Below are 22287 nucleotides of genomic sequence, written 5' to 3'. Positions count from 1 at the left end.
ATTTGGAATGGACAATCCACCATCTCATTGTGTTTTAAATGTGTCCTTAAATGAGAGTTGTGTCATTAAAATGTTGGGTGAATTTACACACTGCACAGACAAATGACACTTTATAGCTGATTGTAACTTTGAACAACTTTCTGGGTATGTAACCAGGATAAATGATTTTTCATTTATTGACTGAAATGTGCACACACAGTCATAGTAGAGACAGTGCAATGGACTGACTGAGGAGATATTGCTATGATACAAATAACTTCTAAGCCATTGACTGACTAAGACAATATTATACACATACCACATTGACCGTTGTCTTCTTTTACAGCTCGTTTCGTCTGGTTCCAAACTGAAGAGAGATGAGAATAAAAGCTACAGGCTGCAATCTTTTTACAACACAGTATCAGAGAAGATTCAGGGACGTCGGGCTCTAAGTATAAAGGCATAAATAGAAGGGCTTTCCATCGTAGTCTGGTGGCGCGCAGTGTTGCCAGTCTGCGTATTACAAGCCACGTTAGCCTTGTTTTTCCATTGAAGTTACTTGAAAATAATGGTAGTTACGGAAAATTCTGCTGTGAGCTTGCAGATCAGCTAATTTTAAATAGCCGACGTTTGAAGTGGCCTAGCTGTAGTTTACAACCCTCGTAAACGTATTTACGATTCTGACGTCTTCAATCTACGAGAGTTGTAGGGTTCACCCCCCAATGGCCAGCTGTACTTTCTGCACTATGCCCTGCAAAGTACTTCAAACGTGTACAAATTGAAAATATAGGTGCTTACAGCAAAGCCCCAAACGTTAATGACTCCTACGGCATAGTACTTATCCCCGTAGAGGTATATCTTTCAATAAAGAAGTCTTTTAATCCAGCTTGTGTAGGAATCTCCTCGTAGATTGAAGACGTCAGAATCGTAAATACGTCTACGAGGGTTGTAAACTACAGCTAGAAGTGGCCTATAGTTGCTTCTTTTGGGCTTGTTTTCACTGATGTTTGCTTATTTCTCTCGCAAAAACACCGGTGGCGCGACGTTCAATAATGTTACCATTACGATTACTGAAACTGGGGTATGATGACGATCATGGGAATATTCCATCGAAATGTAAAATTGGCAACTAATTCGCTACCACAGACGAACGTTCGCATCAGCCCAGTTGTTTAATACATACAGTCTGCAGATTGAAGATAGCATTAGCAACATTTCTCAACATTAGCGTGCCAATTGCTAAGCTAACTGCCTAGCTAACAGCAGCGTCGCTTTGGCAAATGCAATGCATAAACCAACACTGAAACAACAACCGAACCACTACACGCATTTAATCAGTAAAGTTGACACAATGACAAAATATGGTTGTAAATGAAATAATAACACACCGGTTTCGGTACGACATTTCGCTCCCCTCCGACGTGGATCTGGTGATAGAAAAACAATGGCGACTCATTCTGAGAGCCAGGGATCAGATGACGTACGTGACGTCAGTACGTACGTGACGCTGCTGTCAAATTATTGGAGCACAAATAATATACTAATATTCATTAAATAAGTAAAGGATTGCTCACTTAAAGTTTGAAATGTGTTCAGATAACTCAGACTGTATAAATGTCTATATAATTTATGCAAATTGAGAAAGGTGGCATGACTGCACCACGTTAACAGGTTAATTTCTAGACATCACATGGCCTTAGAAGGAAAGTTATTGTCTTTTCCTGTCTGGGGAATAAATAGAATTGTGCAAAATATACACACACATTTATATATTCTTTAAAAGTCTTATGTTATACCCTTTGTGTACAAAGTTAGAATCAAATTATTGCATATAATGGATACAAGAAAATGCACATAAACCTACTGTGCATAAGGAAAAAGCAATGACACCCCCCCCCACCCTCCCCATACCATAATTGTTAATCCAAGTTGACCAATTATGCACATTAAAATACACAACTGAAACAAACAATATCCAAACAGTACTTTTATTATGCATACTGCTCAATGTGAGAAAACTCCATGTGAGAAACATGTACATAAAGGAGCACCTCGCCAATATTCAATCTACTCCAGTGGTTCTCAAACTTGTTCATGTCAAGGAAGGACACACACACACACACACACACACACACACACACACACACACACACACACACACACACACACACACACACACACACACACACACACACACACACACACACACACACAATCTGAAAATATGTATTGCCAGGGAGAGACCCTCCATAGGCCACAGCCCATACATACAATACTTTCAAAAATATTCAAAATCAGTCACATTCTTTTCTTTTCTGGATCCCCCTCAAGGACCACTGCGGGTCCCCGGACCCCACCTTGAGAACCACTGATCTACTCAATAGACCGGAAAAAGTCCAGGGCCAGAGACAGGCCACGGACCTCAGTGTACTGTGGACCTGCAGCGTCACACTGGGGGCAAGGCATATTTTCTGCAATGCAGTCACTGCAACCGACCAGGCGTCTGCAGCAGGAGGACAGCATGGGCTGTGTCATTGTTTCTGTTTAGAAAAAGAAAGAAAAAATACACCCAAGAAAAACACACATTTTATGATTTATCATTGATATTATACACACATTTTTCAGTGTCCACACCATAACTGGTGTGGACTAGTGTAGGTGGACAAATGTCCGTCTTGTGACATGATGTCATCAATAGATAACATTTTTGTTTGATAAAAAGTTGGGTTTGAAAATCAGAGATTTATCTATGCTAGTATGGATAGCTGACTCCATTCATATTTTTTGAATGATTTTTGATTCTCTTTGTGTTATTTCTTGAAAAGCAAAGTTTTAACATTGTTTTTACTTGTCTTTCTCAATCCATCATTCCTTCTTTTAGGTAAAAATGTTATATACAGTCAATATATTGTAACCGTTCAAGACAATTGTCACAACACTAATTCAAATACTATATTGGATTATTACTGTGTTACAGATGCAAAATGGAAACAATACCTGTGCAGAGCAGACAGGAAAATGCCTGTTTGACAACCAGTGGTGCCTGTGGTTCCACCAGCTCCTGTGTAGCAGACACTACATCTGCTATTTTGAGAGTGAGCTGCTGCAGACCTTCAGCTCCATCGACAAGGTCTCCCACATGCTGCCTCAGGGACTGTAGTTCAGACGGCTCAGTTGTGGAACTGAAACATTTCACAAATCATTATCAGATCATGTTTAAGCTTTGAGAACAAGCATTCTGGAGTGGAGAACAGGTGAAGCAGGATTATAGTGCATACTTAAGCACTTGACAGACTTAATGCTGCTGTGAAAAAATGAAAATACAAGCTTAGGCCTACTGCATGCCTTATGGTTTAAGTTGCATTGTAGCCCTAATTGCACAGCCATCAGTTTGTAAGCAAGGAAAATAAATAGCCCTGATATTAGACATAGAGGATTAATTTCTCTTATTGATTGAGTGACTCTAATTCAACAGCTAAAAACTATCACAGTAGCTCTCACTCTCGATAAAGGAACTGTTAATTCCCAAATTTAAGATATATTTTTTTACAATACCTGGCTCTCTGTCTGTCACGCCACTCCCTGAAGGCCGTTTCCTCCACTGCCTGCACTTTTCTGGCATTTTGCATCCAGTAGCTGGACCCTACATTGAGAGTAATGCAGAGTCAAGATACCACATTTAAGAAGGTGCTCATTTACTAATAGGGTTGCCAACATCCAGAACTGGAGAAACGGGACACATGCACGCGCGCTGTGTCCCCCGTGCGCGCGCGATTTTTTTCGGGTTTCCCGCGGATAAAGTTACTTTTTTTTGTTACTTTATTTCGGTTTTAGGGTTAGGGTTAGGGTTGGGAACAGGCTGACATGCCACACAAACAATGATGCCGTTCCCACCGGAGAAAATCTCACACACACACACACAAGCACTCGTGCGAGCACTGTGCCTGCCCTGTCAACTGAGCGGTCCTAGCGCCCATCTCATAAAGCACACAAACACGCAGCCAGACACTGCAGTGTGCGCAAACAGAAATATATTTTTTATTTTTCCCTTTACACCGGAGTCCGGGACAAACAAAGTCCCGTACGGGACACGCCCCTTTTGGCTCAAATACGGGGCGTCCCGGCTAATACGGGACTGTTGGCAACCCTATTTACTAATGACACAAATTTCAGATCATTTTATTTACAACATTCAGTAATGCATATATGAGCACAAATGGCATTTTAAATACATCTATTAGAGGGAAAAAAAATACCTTTTGACCCTTCAGAGTCCCTTATTTCAATCCCCTGTGAGTCGGTGAGGATGAAATTGTTGAGGCCTCCTATGGCCGACTTCACTTTCTCGCAAAGTATTGCCACTTCTGCTTCGGCCTCAAAGAATCGTATCTGTGCAGAAGTCACAATCTGCAGTCCGCCATTCACCACCTCACATACCTGTACAGTCCTGTAAAACATACAAAAGACAAGGTAAGACATAACATGAAGTCTACAATGCTCATGGAGCATGCATGCATTGTGTGTGTGTGTGTGTGTGTGTGTGTGTGTGTGTGTGTGTGTGTGTGTGTGTGTGTGTGTGTGTGTGTGCGGAAGGCGGGGGGGGGCATTGAGCTCAAGCTTAGAAGCCAGAGCTATGGCAGCCCTCTACAGATGCAGATAGGCTGAGTTATTCTTCACCACACCTGAAGCACTGTCACATCATTTGACGTCTCTTAGCTAGTCTTCCTGCTTGTCCCATAAAGACGGAGATCAATTCAGCAATGTGAGCTTGTAGATCGGCTATTTTCACTATTTTAAAATGTTTTTCAAATGAGAAAAATGCCTTATAAGATATCACATAAGACTGACGGCAAAATAGGACCCTGAAGCTATGAAAAATGGTTGGCCTGGTCTGATAGCTTCAAAGGATATTCTAAAAATAGGCATACTTAAGCATTTCAACTCATCTCCATACTTTTGAAATGGACGTGGTGTGGTCACTGCCACTGGTCTTGGAACCAATGGGGAAGGGGAAGCAGGCTGTGGAACTCGGAAGGCAAACGTCCGAGATGGACCTGCTCCATCTCGGACGTTTGCTGTGGGTCCTGTTGGAGGTGTCGCAGCTGTCGCTCCATCCACAGCGGTCCCCTGGACCTCGTAATGTGCGTCCTCCTCCAAGTCAAACCCACGGAAAACGCCTTCTCTTGGGAAAATTACATTATTTGCCGCGTCGGACAGGTGGAGGCCAGCTGTGTTGACCTAGAAGAAGAATTTTGCAATTATTAACACTACATTGTGCATTGTCTTTTGTCAAGTGTTAAATCCCTCTGTATTACATTTCCAATAGTAGGCAAGTTTTGGCCCGTAGGGCAGGAGCCCAGCTAGATGTATAAGTACATCCAAACAGCCATGATGTACAAGCACACCCCCTGAACATGACGCTAGTATGACACATGAACTTACCCATCCGTCCCAAGCAAGGAGGCATTGTGTAACCAAGGTAACCAGGTAACCATGGTAACCAGACAACCAGCCTGTCAATCATTCAATCATCCTTTCAAAATGCTTTTGTCTCTGTCTCATTCCTTGGGTTTTACACACATTGAGCTCTCCACCGAACCTAGTATCTAAAGCAGTCAATTTATCCATTCTAATAGCCGTTATCCTTGGCTACATTATTAACCATTATTATTACAATTGGGCCCTTTTTTTTACTGTCTCCTATGACCCGCGACTTAACCACAACCTCCCAATGTCAGGGCGGACTTCTAATCACAAGGACACTGAGCTGTTTGTTCAATTAAAAGTGTTCATACCAGCGCTCTCTAACCAGCAGCTCTTCTTCCAAAATGCTCTAAAAGATTACCTTCAGATGACTGCAATTCGAAACTGGCCCCTGTCATAACCTAACCCCCCCCCCCCTTTTTGAACTTTTACTGTACATGTTTTAGGTTTTGATATTTTTAATTTCTGATCTGATTATATGATCAGCATAGCAGTGTATATCTGTCTGACATTTAATGTCACTATGAATTGAGTACAAAAGGACCCCAATTGAAACAAGCCATTGTGCTTTCTTGTTTTTTTTTATCTATTTAGTTGACCTTGTATTAGAACTAGAGTCCTGCAGGGCCGCCAGAGCCCGCCCACGGCCCGGCCCAGCCCGGCTTGGGCTGATTCTGTATTTGACAAACGGGCCTAGGGCCGGGCTCGGGCTCACAGAACATTTTGCGCAGATTATTGATAATTGAACATTATGATCGGCCGCTCGAGAACCCCGGTAGAACTGCACTTTCATGTGCTTTTTTTATGCAAACTTATGAATGCATTGTTTAATCATTCAAACAAAGTAGGCCTTACATTTTAGCACAAAAATATAATCCAACCAGGAGGAACAAACTCACATGAGAAGATTTTATATCAAATATATTTTGATATTAAATATTGCATCTGAACTTACCAGAAAAATGTGTGATATCCTGTCAACACGCATGTCGTCCAGCCGAACACGGGCTCTTTTTGGCCCTCTGAACAGCACGTAGAATGTATCCATTATTTTATTTCGTACTATACTATTCAAAAATGTATTTTTACCTCCGCCGGTCAATTAACTGCTGTCTACAGAGAAGAGGGGGAAAAAGAGGGAACAGGAAAGGCGTGTCCTGCAGAACGTACCTGCGTCACCGCGTTTTTCGCAGTTCCGACCAATGGCCTCGTTCGCAGCCTTTCAACCACGCCTTTTTTTTTACGTGTTTGTGTTTTTGGCGCGATTTACACTGTTTCAAAATTCTCTGCGCGACACGCCCCTTCCTCTTTCCCCATCAATTCAACCAAGATACTGCATCGTGTCCACAACTGTACTCTTTTAAGTCAAGTTTACTTTTTTTATTAGCTGTAGACATGGAAGGAGAGGAGACATGCGTCCTCTTTAGAGGGGACAAAAGGATAATTTTTAAATTTGAGGACATGAAAACATTCAAAATTGCGATGATTTTCAAGGTGGGTTCAGTTGCAATACTGTGTTTATTTTAACGCATTAAAGTAACTGTTTTGGCATTCCTGTTCTCTGTAATACATTATAGTTGGTAAGCCTACAGTAACCAGGTTAAACGTTACATAACTCACTGGCACAACAATGTAGTGTTATTAATGGCAAACTATTTTTCTTTTCGCCCATAGATCCAAACACAGGGCATGTACCTCATTGCCGCCAACAATGTTGGAGTGTTCCCTATGGAGAACGGTCGGTTCGCCGCCATGGATCTGACCAGAAACTTCAACTATCAAGTTTTTGGAGAAGATTCCGTGCCAGCTGGCCCATCAAGTCGTGCACATGTTGGTGTTGGAGCCGGATCGGTCCCGAGGCAGCTCCAAAGGCCAGTGCCCAGTCTGCCTGCACCTCCTCGGTCATTTCAAAGGTATGGAGATTAGGAGAGGCTGTTTTTGATAAATGAATGGTTAGAATTTGTACTTGGTGTTCATGTTTGCAGATTTTAGAATCGAATTTTTAAAGCTACTAGACCAGAGCATTTATGGGAGAAGCAGGGAGACCATTATTATACCATTATTTTTGGATACGATCATGTGGCGAAAAGGGTAATCCACCGACCCTTGGCAGTGTGGTCCATTCCGGTTTCGAGATCCCAGTGGAACCTCATGTCAGAGCTGTAGCCTATTATAGTGGAGTGAGAGGTTCGTAATGGTGCTAGTACGAACCGAACTACTGCGGTGCTGTGAGTCGCACCTCGGTAAATTAATTGCTCTTTTACGGTTGGACCCAAGCATAGATCAGAATAAAACTTTAATATGTCCTTTGAAGAGAATTCCGCTTTAAGAGTAAAAAATAACAACTCCAGCACAGTAAGGCACAGAAATGCATTAAGTAACATCATAACTAACTTAATTGTACTGATCTTGCTACCATAATTGACGGCCACAGTCATGGAGTGTACACGAGTGTATGTGCTCAATGGCCAAGCAGACACATGGCCCAACTAACTCCACATTTTCCCCCAAAATTCCTCAATATTCTGCCTGTCAAACCAGCTGCTTCGCATCCCATCACTGTACTTGCAGGATGTACAATTAATATCAAACGCATTATGCTCCAATACTTATGCAAATCACTTCGCCAACTCAAAATTCACGTCCGGGTGTTTCTTTTCACCAGCCAATCATCATGCACCTTCGTTGCCGAGCCCCAACAGCGCACCTCCCCCACACAGCACAAAGAACGACACAACAGATCTACAAGCTAACAACGCCTTGCGCGTCTACGTGTTGTTGCCTTGCAAATCCACAAGTGACCACCCTTTCACGTTGCCACGTCCGTTGCCACGTCGCGCTGACGTACGCTAAACAAGCGCTGCCGTGCGAACGAGCCCAAAGGCGCGCAAAAATAAGCCGACCATTGCTTAGACACAAAGTCAGACCTGGCAACGCAGCCTACGCCAATCATGTGTGAGAGATCTACAAGCTATGGGGTAGAGACGCCGTGTGCCATGCACTGTATCTTAGCAACAACGAAAGCGCTCACTCTCATTGGTCCTGTCACGCTAAGAGCAGTTTCCAGACAATGGCATCGCAGAGAGCTTGCTGTAGTGTTTACATATATCTATGGCTGTAGCTAGCCATCAGTCAGTCGCAGCGACAACGGACAGGGCACTGTGATAGTTGCCATGTAGCTAACGCTAACGTGGTTGTCATACCTGCAGCGGCTGTGCAATCACTTTGTCAACAATATTCGTGTGGTGAATGTTATTATTGCTGCTCCGTTAGTCCATTGTAGATGATGTATGTTGTGGTATGTAACGTAATGGCAGGACCGCCCCATGCAACGCACGTTTAGGCTGCATTATGTTGTAATTTCAGATAATTTCGGTCCGATTAGGGCAGTGGCTATCCCCCGCCCCCCCCCCCCCTACATCATATTTGAACTGGGGACCCCCCCATTTTGTTTGACTCCGTTCCACAAGTCAATATTGTGAAAATAGCAGATCTACAAGCTCACAACCCTCACGTTGAGAGGCGTTGTGAGCTTGCAGATCGGCTATTTTCAACATGTTTGCCTCTTTCTTATATTATTTGACAATGTGCCCAATGTTTTATAGTATAGTTTGTTGACTACTTTTGTTGCAGTAATGGTCTTTTCCTTTACTTTAGCTTTTTCATTGTCTCCGCCAGGCCGAAAGGCATGGCGCCAGAGTATGTTTTACCCCCTGTCCGTCCGTCTGTGGATAGCTAATCTCCCGCATCGTTGGCTTGCTCGCAGCGAAACTGTGCACACACTCCCTGGATGCCAATTCAGAACCTCTGCCCCCATTTCAATACACGCCGTCTCCGTTTGTAGGTGTGTGTGTGTGCGCGCGCACACGGAAATTACTTCAACGCGCGCGTGTGTGTGTGTGTGTGTGTGTGTGTGTGTGTGTGTGTGCAGTACTGTGCGTCTTCTGATTATTAAAAGACGCATCCAACTCACCATTCGTGTGTCCACATGCACTGTTGTGCAAACACACAAAAACAGCCGCCATCTCCACACACATTCCTTGTGTGTGTGTGTGTACGCGCGCAACAACACACAAACGGCCGCCATTTTGACCAGATTGTACAGGGTCACACATTTCCGTATAACACCCGCCACCGAAAAGATGTATGATGACTCATTGTATTATTATTTGATTATTAGATAATGATTATACATGCCCCATGATTCTTATAAGATCATATATCTTAATCAAATATTATAATCATATGATATAATTAATCATCATAACTTATTAATACTCATAATAAAATAACAATATTAAATAACAATATATTGCCCATTTCCCCCCAGCCATTTCGCCATTTAGATATGTATATATATATAGAGAGAGAGATAGATAGAGATAGAGATAGAGATAGAGAGATAGATAGATAGATAGATAGATAGATAGATAGATAGATAGATAGATATCCAGTAAAGTGCAGTACTTGAGCACATGCAGTTATTTACTCACCTCTGTAATTTAATTCATGACTCCCAGGATCCATTCTCTTTTGGACTCCTCTTAGGACATGCTTATGTCTCCTACAGACTACGATAGGCTACTTTACAGCTCACACTTGGACCATTGATAGGCAGGAGTAGGCAGCTTTAGCTTTGTAAAAGGTGTGAATGGGCCAGCCAATGTATCACTTCAGTAACGTCACTGGCGGCCGGCGGCTGTGTCTATTGTTGTCGGAGCAGAATTCATTTTCCTGGCAAATCTTCACTGACCGGGCCATGGCCCCACTAGCCCTCATGACGCTACGCCAGTGATCGGCGCTGCCAAGTGGTCTCTACGTGGGCGTGGGCGCTACGTGGGCGTGGGCGCTAGATGTGAGGCCGGCACAGCCGGCCGAACTTCTAGTCTTTAGAATCGATAAAACTGTAGGTTACTACAGTTTCTGTCCAGTGGATGCATGCTATTTTATCTTGACTTACCAAAAAGAATAATTATTTTAATTATTATTTTTGTATTGATGTATTTCTTTTTGTACTATTAAGAAAAATAAGGATAGCATTTTGGGAGAACCTTTTTTCCCCCAAAATTATTCACATTCCAAATTTTTATTTTTATTTTTTTTCCAGATACATCATCTATCAACATACATGAATATAACCATGATTATAGCCATAAAATATCAAACACAGGTTTAACTTTTTGACATTTGAATTTCTCCAAAATGCCACCTTTTTATTATGACTCATAAGATTTCCCTAGGACTAATTTAAATTACCACCAGTGAGTCCGCAAAACCGCACTTGATGTTGTCTTGGCTTCTATGCTGACCTGGTCTTGGCTAGACACCTGTCGCTCCCCTTCTCAGCTCATGTGTGATTAGAGCCTGACACTATAAAGAGGAGCTGTAGCCAGCTCTCTGCTATTCCCCCCAGCACCCCAGCAGAGCACAAGAGTTTATTGGTTCCCTTGACTATTTGTACTTTCTTTATTTCAGTTACGATGGGCTGATTGTAAGTGTTTTTAATGTTTGGTATGATTTTCGTTATTGGTTACTTTTGTGTTTTGGTAGTTCATGGGAGTCTGGTGAAAGGACGCAATTGTAACTTTAATTAGAAATGTAAATAAAGATTATTTATGTAACTGCTGTCCCTTCAGACTCAGTGATTACATTTCCCATAGAGTGTGAGGACGTAGTCTTCTTCGTTTGCCATCTTCACCTTCTCGACGATGACAGGGAGTACTGCTTCTGCTTCGACAAAAGGACCCGCAGATTAACATGTATTTGTCCACAGACCCCCATCTGATAAGATTTGGTTTTAAATATACTTATTTTCAGGTTTGTGTTTGCTAACAATGTGTGTTAACATAATTTATACACTAGTCTTGACTTTCTGTTCTGATTCAGATTACACAAACTAGGTATACCACCTGTTTGATGAATGTAACCGATATAGGGTGATGAGTTGAACAAAGGGGCTTTGAGGAATGTTCAGGATGATCTTATACAAGACCATAGATGTAATATAGTTGGATGATTACATGATATGATTAGATGGCGGACAAGTTTCAAATAACTTGATCATTGAGAGAGAAATCCTTTAAGGTGTGCATCTTTTTTGGAAGCATATATTCATTCTGTAGATTTATTATTCACTGTAACACCTAATACAAGGGCACAGAAATGTGGCAGTCATAGGGGTCTTAAACGTTTTCAGGCCAGGGACCCCCGTTGGGGGGTGGTACAGCATATATTGTATAATGCAGGGGTCTTCAACGTTTTCAGGCCAAGGACCCCCTAGCTGAGACAGAGATGAAGCAGGGACCCTCTATATTGTATAGAATGGTGTTTCAGATATACTTTTGCTGCTCTTTTCTCCCTCTACACCTATAACTCTTTGCCAAAAATAGCCGATCTACAAGCTCACAACGCCTCGCAGAGGCGTTGTGAGCTTGTAGATCGGCTATTTTTGGCTAAAGTTCTCCTCAGAAAAGGGATGCTAGGGTTCAAGTGGTTAATATAAAAAAAGAAAAATCATATCACACAAAGATATGATATGACAAAGACCCCCTGTAGTAACTCTGAGGACCCCCTAGGGGTCCCGGACCCCCTGTTGAAGATCCCTAGTATAATGTATAACATTGTGTTTCATATGTATAGACATACCATGTTGTGCATTCAAGCTATTCAAATAATAGATTGATATATTCATTCATATCCACTACCATTAGTAAACATACTTTACTAACTGAGAAGAATGTAATACTATCAACAATCTGTCAATTGCACAACAATCATGTATACAAGCTATTAATGGCCAGAATCATGATATATTTTCAACATAAATATGGAAAATATTTAAAGACAAATGGATTTTTTTTGGAAAATAAATAAATATATACTTATATATATAAATAAATACATTTATTAATTGTCCGCGGACACACTGTTTAAGACTACTTAGGGTCTTAGGCTATTAAATTATATCCCTGAAACGCTTGTGTCTGTGCAAATACCGTTTTTATACATATATTTTTTACATTTTTACAACTATTTTTTTGGGAAAATAAAATGTATTTCATACGGGAAGTGGGGAACTGTAATTTTGAAGGACACACGGCGGGGGGAGATTGACAGGGCAGTAACCAATCAGGAGCAAGCCCGCCCACAGTTGAACTAACCAATGGAGTCCGTTTCTTCGTTTTTTCGTTTCCAGTTTGTTTGTTTCGCCAGAGAATGGAGAATATGCCGTTTTATTGATTTTTATTGATTCTGACACACTCTATGTTCGTTTCCTCCCTAGAACGAGAATAGGAGAATTACATCTGGGTTTCCCGTTCTTTTGATCCTGTGCCTCATGCAGTAAACGGTCCGTTTTGGTCCATTCTGACACACTCTATGTTGGTTTTCTCCCTAGAACGAGAATAGGAGAATTCAAGTGGTTATTCCGTTTTTCAATCCGTGCGCCCATGCAATAAACGGAAATTGAAGTGTTTTTTTCGTTTTCCGTTTCTGTTCTTGACGCGGACTCCAATTATACTTTAGTACCCGGACCCGGTTCATAGTTTATTGCCAAATTATTGAAACAAATATTACACCATTCGGCCTCATGGTGGTGCTATAACAGCCCACTTTAACTTTTGGCCTATAACTCTTGAACCGTAGGTCGTAAAATCAAAATGTATTTTCCCCCAGATTCCTTGGGTCATTACGCAACTTTCCATATAGGCCACGCCCATTTGCGTCTGGATAGATTTTTTGATATTGATTTATTAGTGCATTACATTTCCCCATCCACTTTAATGGGAATTGCAAAAAATCCCATTCAAGTACTTTTTTTCTCGGAAACCGTAAGGGCTACAGTTACAAGACTTGGAGGGGAGGTTAATAGTTTTTTGCAAAATTATTTTGAAAATAATAACACCAGTCGGCCACATGGTGGCGCTATAACAGCCCACTTTACCTTTTGGCCCATAACTCTTGAACCGTAGGTCGTAAATTCTTTTCCCCTGGATTCCTTGGGTCACGACGCAACTCCCCATATAGGCCACGCCCATTTCCGTCTGGATAGATTTTCCGCCATTTAGAATTTTCTAAAAAACACACTTTTAGCTCCTCCTCCCACATATTTTGTCCAAATTTCACAAAAATCGGTACACATGATCTCTGGGCCCAACTCAACAAATTCCCAAAAGCATTTCCACTTTGACCCATAGGGGGCGCCACAAATGCGCAAAATGTAACCGTTTGATGCAAAAACATTATTTCGGGGTGGATCGATCCTTTCAAAATGAAACGCAAGCGATCTCATGAGAGACGTGACAATGTAATTGGCGCAGCCTCCGACGGTATTCATCCCAGCGTATTCTTCGAGTCCCGGCGGCCGCAGCCCGCGACCGGCGTCGGCGCAACCACACTTTGCAATTGCCCTGAATTGCGACGCGTCTAGTTATATTTGGACTGGTTAAATTGGGGTTTGAACCAGAGACCTACAGACTTGCGGGTAGACAGTGTAAAGGATAAGGATAATTATTTTAACAGGTCCGTTCATGAAAGTCCTTGCGGTCTTGTTTCCAATGAGGGCCTGTGAGCAATTAGGGGTTAAGAGTCTTGCTCAGGGATACGTTTCATTTCATCGACCAGCCATGGGACCAACAGACCTGAACTGGTGAAAGGGAGTTCACACAGATGACACACGTTCACGCAAATTGCTCATAAATCCTTGGTTTAAATGTTTTCAAACTACTCAAAATTGCAGACAATCTAAGGGCGGAGCTTACTGGTCAAAGTGATAGATATGTTCCTCATGAGTCAAGGTACATGTGGGTCTTTGGCTCCCTAGGCGGGTTCACTAACCACTCAGCTATGACCGCAGTACTGACTGAGCCATTGGATAGACAGAATTGGATTTCATATGTGGTCAGTTATCATACAGCATGGGTTGCTTATTATATAAGAAGGATAGTTAGAACAGAAGGACAGTTAGAACAGAAGGACAGGTAGGACAGTTAGAAATGAATGACAGTTAGGACAGAAGGATAGTTAGAACAGAAGGACAGTTAGAACAGAAGGACAGTTAGAACAGAAGGACAGTTAGAACAGAAGGACAGAAGGACAGTTAGGACAGAAGGACAGTTAGGACAGAAGGACAGTTAGGACAGTTAGAACAGAAGGACAGTTAGGACAGAAGGACAGTTAGAACAGAAGGACAGTTAGAACAGAAAGACAGTTAGAACAGAAGGACAGTTTGAACAGAAGGACAGTTAGGACAGAAGGACAGTTAGGACAGAAGGACAGTTAGAACAGTACTGATTGAGCTATTGAATCCACAGCCTTAGTTAGTGAAAAAGGAGCATTCAAAAAAAAAAAAAGAGGGAATGAAGTACGTCATACATTGAAAATAACTACTCTCAATAAGCGTCTCATTTAACAATTGCAAGTTTATTCATTGATACAGTCATGTCGTGTGCAATACAATTGAGATGAAGTCTGCATGAGGGGGGATTTGAACCAGTGACCCTGTGGTTTCAAGGCAGATGATTAAGCCATGGGACCAACAGACCTGAACTGGTGAAAAGAGAGTTCACACGGATGACACACTTTCACGCAAATTGCTCAGAAATCCTTGCTTTAAATGTTTTTCAAACTACTCAAAATTGCAGACAATCTAAGGGCGGAGCTTACTGGTCAAAGTGATAGATATGTTCCTCATGAGTCAAGGCACATGTGTAAGCAGGTTTAATGGCTGTCGGCCAAACGAGGCATGACTCTTGCCTGTTTAAAGTTTGCATTTTCAAAAATTGCTATAGTGCCCCCCTTTGACCAATTGGAGTAAGATTGGTTTCAGTGATACTTGGAATGACCCTCTACAATATTGCAAAGTGTCAAACAAATGTGAGTCTGCATGTATGTGTTAGGGGCAGATGAATCATTTTCATAAAACTGCAACATTCATTGGCTCATAAAAGCTTAATGTTTTCACTTAGAAAAAATCCAAACCATGTTTTTGTCTGCATAGGTCCAAAGTACACGTGTAGACAGTTTTGTGCAGATTGCTCAAAAATCCCAGGAGGAGTTTGATTTTAACTGCTTTTCATATAATTCAAAATGGTAGGAGATCAAAAGGTCAGAGGTCAAAATGTGAAAGTTGGGCCAGAACTGAAAAAACGGCGGAAGAACGCCTACAGTTACAATAAGGCTTCGAGCCTGATAGGCCTCGAAACCTTAATTATTATTATTATCGTTTTGTCCTTGTTGGTGTACAGTTTGCAACTTGCAATGGATACAGTAGTGGTCGGCCCGGGCGCATAACGGCGCACAAAGGCACTGTAGGCACATAATTCAGATCAGGCTCTCTCTGGACAGATTCTCAACGAATCTTAGACGGGGCCGAAAATGGAAAATTCTGTAACCATGTAGGCATTTTTGAGTAAAAGTTGGCATCCAGCATTTTTTCAAAGTTCAATGTGTCCCCAATAAGAATCCACCGGATGCCGGTGAAATAAGGGTCCCAGTTTTTTTTATTCCTCCCCCAAAGAAGATATGGTTTCACCACCACTTGTTTGTCTGAGCGTCTGTTTGTAAGCAGGATTACGGAAAAACTACTGTGCCAACTTTTATGAAACTTGGTGGAAGGGTGTAGCATGGGCTGATGATGAACCAAATTAACTTCCCATGCCCCTCGGCCATAAGGGGGCAGGGCAATGGGCGTGGTCAATCGCAAAAAGACACCCAACTCCCAAATGGCTTCACATAACGCCACAAAACTTTGTAGCAGGGATGGTCATCGCCTAAGAAAGAACGGATGCACTTTACACATCCACTGGCTAAAAGAGGGCATGGCAAATAGCTGTGGCCTATTGTTCAAAAGGTCAGCATTGGGGCTTGAATGGTCCCTTGAGCGCCCTGTGTAGGGCTGGGGCTTAAGTTTAATTTCTGGTGAAATACCAATTAAGGCCTCAGCCAATCAGGAAGGGACACTGGACATTTAGTTTCAGTTACTGCTCTGTTGCAGTCAGTTTACTCAAGGGACCATTCAAGCCCCAATGCTGACCTTTTGATCACCTATCACAAAAAGGTGCCTAACTCTCAAACTGCTTCACCCTAACAAGAATGAAAATAAATATTATAGTGTTTTTAAAACAAATGTAAAATAATTGATTTTGTTTAATGCAGTTGTACCAAAAATCCCCCAACAGCCCAAACTGTCAATGGGAATGTGTGCTAGGCCTACAGTACAGCAGGCAAGGAAGCAGCAAAAAGGTATGATGTTGGAAGCTGTCTAATTTCTCAAACTTTGGTAGCATCTTTGATACTGTATCTACTTAATGTAAGTAACGTGTATGTAGATTACATAATTCATGTTTTTATTGTTGAAAATGTAACTCAATGAGGTTATTTTAAAATGACCATGAATTTTTGTTAGCTAAGTTAGCATAAATACTGGATGCAGGTGGTTAACTTGATAGGTCCAGACTAACAGGTCCAGAGTTTTCACAGCCCGAATCTTCAAGTTAAAATGTAACTAGCTTAACTGAATGGTTTATTGACTTGTTTGGCATCCTAAAGTAAGTAAGTATCTATAGCGCAGGAAGCCTCTGAACAACAACATTAAGTATAAGCAGTATCATTTTAAAGCGTCTACATTTCCATTTCAGGATGACATAACAGCCTGATCATGGAAGCTGTTGGCAGTCTCAAGCAGATTGGCGACTCCCCAGATTTAGAAGAATGTCTCATCTGTCAAGGGACAAGCAGTGAAAAGTTAAGAAAGGGTGTACAACAGGGGCTTGAGACGTTAAAATATGCTGCCCATATAAGAGACCAATTGTGCGAAATAGGCAACAAGCCTGCGATCGATCGTATCAAGGAAATGTCAACAGATGATCAGCTGTGGTGGCACAAGTCATGTTTCTCAACATTCACAAGCAAGGAGAAAATAGAACGATTACAACCGAAAAGTCAGACATCCAAACCACGAAAATGTGAACAAAGGACATCGACCACGTTGCTGCGAAGCTCAACAAAATCGGTGAAGTGGGATCTTTGTATCTTCTGCCAAGACACAAAAGTAAAAGGTTCATTATCATCTGTGACTACATTTACGATGAGTAATCAGATCTTGCATTTGTCCAAGTATGACCAAGAGGCCCATGAGCGTCTAGCAGGTATTAGTGACCTCATCGCAGCGGAAGGGAAATACCACTCAAGCTGCTTCATGAAGTTTAAGCAAAGAGGCTCCGTGGCAATCAGGAGACCAGTTACGAGCAGAGATTTACCACTTCCTGCAAAGTGGGAGAACTTCATTTCTCACCAGGACAACAAAGCAGACCTTGCTCGCTTTATCTCACAACAGCTGATTCTGAGAGCACCAGCCAACAAGACCATAGTTGCTGCAGGTGGCTTCAGTGATGAAGAGAGGGTTGAAGCTTCTGACCCAACCCTTGACACTGATAGCTTAGAAGCTAAACATGAAGAAGCAGACACAAGGATTATTCTTCACTGCATCAAAAGCAGTGCTGCGACCATTGTCGTCTCTGAAAGAGACACAGACGTCTTGATACTGCTGATCGCCTATTTCCACATGATGCCGTGCGAAAAAAACTGGATGAAAGCCGGGACAGCAAAGGAAAGAAAGTACTTCCCAGTTCATGAAATAGTGGAAAAGCTGCAGATGGAAGAACAGGTCCTCAACCTGCTTCCAGGTTTCCACGCTCTGACTGGGAGTGACTCAACCTCATACATTGCAGGACATACGAAGAAGACATGCTGGAATGTGTTTGTAGAGCATAACCATCTGCTTAAGGGGCTTGGCCAAGGTCCAGAACTTACTGACCAAACCATTCAAGATGCAGAAGTTCTTTTCTGCAGATTGTATGGTGCAAAGAATGCAGACAATATCAATGAAGTTCGGTCAAGCATGTTCATTAAGGGCATGACAATAGAGAGACTACCACCAACCAAAGATTCTCTCTACTTTCATATTCAGCGTTCACACTTCCAGACTTTGGTCTGGCGACAGGCACACTTGCAGCACCCAGTTCTGCCACCCCCCGAAACGATGGTATGGAAGATGGAGGACAATTTGCTTGTTCCTCAACTTATGTCGCTGCCTCCAGTTCCACACGCTTGTGAGGAGCTAATTACCTGTGGCTGCACCACTGGATGCAAGACAGCCCGATGCGGCTGCAAACCTAACCCATGTACTGCATCTTGCAAGTGCAGACACTCAAGTGATACCTGTATGAATAACTAATTTGTGGAAAGTTTTGTGTTTTGCAACGTGTTTGGAAATATTGTTGCTTGTTTTTCGCTGTGTATTGACAGTCTATATGTCCCTTTCAATTTTGTTTTAATTATTATATTATTATTATTTAAATGCTTTAATAACCTATGAATCAAAAGTTTAGTTTTTGCTTTTGATGGATTCAATAAATGGATCAAAAACATTTCAGTGTGTGTTTTTTTATTACATTTTCTAATTATCATCATCATAATCATCATCATCATCATCATCATTTATGACTTAACCTTTACAGCTTGTTTTAAAACAGAAATGCATTCAGCACCCAAAAAACGTACAGAAACAACACATCAAATACTTCAGATCCCTATCACCTTTTATGGAGATTTGTCAATTTTTAGTATATTTCCTAGTTTTGGACTATCTCATAATTCATGCAAATGAAGAAAATATGTATTAATGACAATAGATGGCTTTCTGGACATTAAAACATAGACTTAGATTCGAGAGCTAAACTTTTAGGACTAAAAGAGAAAAACGAATTGTAATGTCCTGGCTTTTACCAAATTCTTGCATAATTTATGCTAATAAGGAAAGGTAGCATGATTGCACCATGGTAATAGATGGATTTCTGGACATCATAAACATGGACTTAAACTCTTAGATTACCTTTATAAGTTAATTAAAAGCTAAATTATAGCCTTTTCCCAGTTTTTGGCAATTAAGTTGCTCATTATGCAAATTTCTCGAAATTTATGCCTAAACCGAGACTTTTACAGCTCGGCATCCGGCAGAAATGGATTCAGCGCCTAAAAATCATATAGAAACAACTCACTTAGTACTTTTACTCAAAAATGCCTACCACATTTTTTCCAGGGGGAATTTTCCATTTTCGGCCCTGTCTATCTCTGTGATTCTAATTTTCCTATGATCAGCAGAAGTGAGAGTGTCAATTCCTTGATAAAATATGGTTTTATTAAAAGGAAATCAAAGGCAAATGCGAAGGCGGTATCCAGGGTCCCTTGACGCTCGGCTACCACTGTCTAGTCTCGGGCAAATAGCGCGTCGCTTAGAAGTTGCAGAGATTTCTCTAATTACCCAGAAATGCAGTAGTAACGCGCAAAAAGCTGCATTGATCCGCGCGGATCGGCGTTGCCATTTAACATGTTTAATAAATTAGTAAAACTTAAACTCCTCTCTCACACTCTTCTCCATTGCCCATGTCCCGCCTCATCGCGTTGTGTGACTGTCATGCAAGCATGTAGGAGCTCGGCTGATCAGAGGCAGTAAACGTAGGACGCGCAGCTTGTCAGTCACAACCCCCCCAGTTCGCCCTGGAATGTCAACTGTTAAGCCCGTATTTCTCCAAACATGTACAAATGCAAAATATAAGGTGCTTACCCGCTTGCCTCAAATGTCAACTAGGTGTCCGGAGTATTTGTGCAATATATTAGTCCATATTTTTAGCGGCGCTAGCCGCTCTATACCTTTAGGTATAGCATATCATGAATGCTCTATACCTTTAGGTATAGAGCGGATATTAGCCCTCTATACCTGGCTTTTGCGTCAACGTTCTGATTGGTCAGGCTCGCCAAGGTTCTGATTGGTCAGGTCCGTCAACGTTCTGATTGGTAAGGCCCGCCAAGGTTCTGATTGGTCAGGTCCGTCAACGTTCTGATTGGTCAGGCCCGTCGAGGTTCTGATTGGTCAGGTCCGTCAACGTTCTGATTGGTCAGGCCCGTCGAGGTTCTGATTGGTCAGGTCCGTCAACGTTCTGATTGGTCAGGCCCGTCAAGGTTCTGATTGGTCAGGCCCGTCAACGTTCTGATTGGTCAGGCAAGGGAACTATTCATGACATCAATATTATATCATGAATACAAAATTAGATGGTTTATATAAACTGTAAAAGTCCGGAACATAAACACTGTGGGTACGGCTTATAAATTGTATAGATTATTTCATAACACATACATATCTTTCTGGTACCACATGTATACACACGGACACACAAAGTTTATTTTTTAGGTACCCACTCTATCAGCTATGACAGATCTGTTTTTGCCACTTACCTTGGAATGCATTTGGTGATTCGCTTCCAATGGCACTATTTAGTGCCACTGGAAGCCTTGAAATAAATTTACAGAGATTTAATATTGTTTCTCTAGTATTTCTCTGTGTGTACGTATGTCCGTGTCTATGTCCAGGTGTATGTCCATCCTTATGTTCGTCCTCTGTATTCTTATTAACTGGGGTATAAACTAATATTGATATTATATATTAGATATTAATATTGAAACACATATCTATGACAAAATATATCAAAGGCGCCGCTACCTTCACACAGGTGTGATTTTTCAATTAAGAAGTGTTTAAGTCAGAAGTTACCAATGGGCGGTTGTGACGGGGCGCATTCGGTGAAAGCTGGAATTACACTCAATGTAAATGAGGAGGGAAAATGGCGTTCGTCCACAGACGGGATTAAAACACTTCTTTATTGAAAAATATGGACTAATACATTGCACAAATACTCCGGACACCTATTTAACATTTGAGGCAAGAGGGTAAGCACCTTATATTTTGCATTTGTACATGTTTGGAGAAAAAATAATCAAATTTAAAAAACGTCCGATTACTCGATTTTAAAAAAAAAACTTCGAATCTTGTGCCATCGAACGAAGCTTTGAATATTCAAGTTCTTTGGGTCAGCCCTAAACGGATTACAATAATATAACATTCCCTGTAATCAGTAACATGTAGGTGATACCTATGTCTATCAAATATGGTTTTATTGAAAGGCAATCAAAGGCTAGACCAAGCTTAGAAAGCAAACATCGGGTAATATCCGACACTATACGGCTGTGGGCGTGCCTCGGTGCGGCTGCAGGGCGAGAGTAAGACACTCATTTATGACATTGTGCCATTTGTTCAACACTCAACTCTTAGCAACAAAGTTTATTTTCATACAATAGGCCTATAGATTACATTTCAATCTTAATAGTAAATAGAAAAACATTTTTTTTTGGGTCCAATTAGTCTATTTTTGTTATAGAGAGGAATGGTCATATTCCCACCTATATAAACATGTTTTTGCACAATGCTGCCTATATTGTTGATCAACTATTCACTCATATATATTAGAACTTATTTTTTTGTTGTTGCATATAATAAACAAAGCCCAGACTTAAATTGTTAAGTGACCTCTCACAGCTGGAGGAGCCGCAGATATATTTATTGCTATGCAGAAATGCAGACATCAGTTTTTTTTTTAAAATCATGATGAAAGGTCATAACAAAAAAGCAGCCGCATCCCCCACCCGCTTCCCATCAAAAAGGCAAGTAAAAGAAAGGAATTCTGAATTTACTTGAGAAAAAGTACAAACGTATTGACATCAAAATGTAGTTAAAGTAACAAAAGTGTAAAGTATAGAGAGACCTACTTTTAAAATGTATACAAATCTTTGAAAATAGCAGATCTACAATCTCACACATAATTTGAAAATAGCAGACCTACAGCTCACAAGGTGAGCTTAGATCTGAATTAGAAATGTAAAAAAAAAAAGTACAAAAGTGTTGGTGTCAAAATGTACTTAAAGTACCAAAAG

The sequence above is a fragment of the Gymnoscopelus microlampas genome, assembly GCF_963454915.1.
Source record: "Gymnoscopelus microlampas genome assembly, chromosome: 13".
Classification (NCBI taxonomy): domain Eukaryota; kingdom Metazoa; phylum Chordata; class Actinopteri; order Myctophiformes; family Myctophidae; genus Gymnoscopelus; species Gymnoscopelus microlampas.
The sequence above is the reverse complement of the archived record's forward strand: the minus strand, read 5'-3'. Positions refer to the sequence as shown.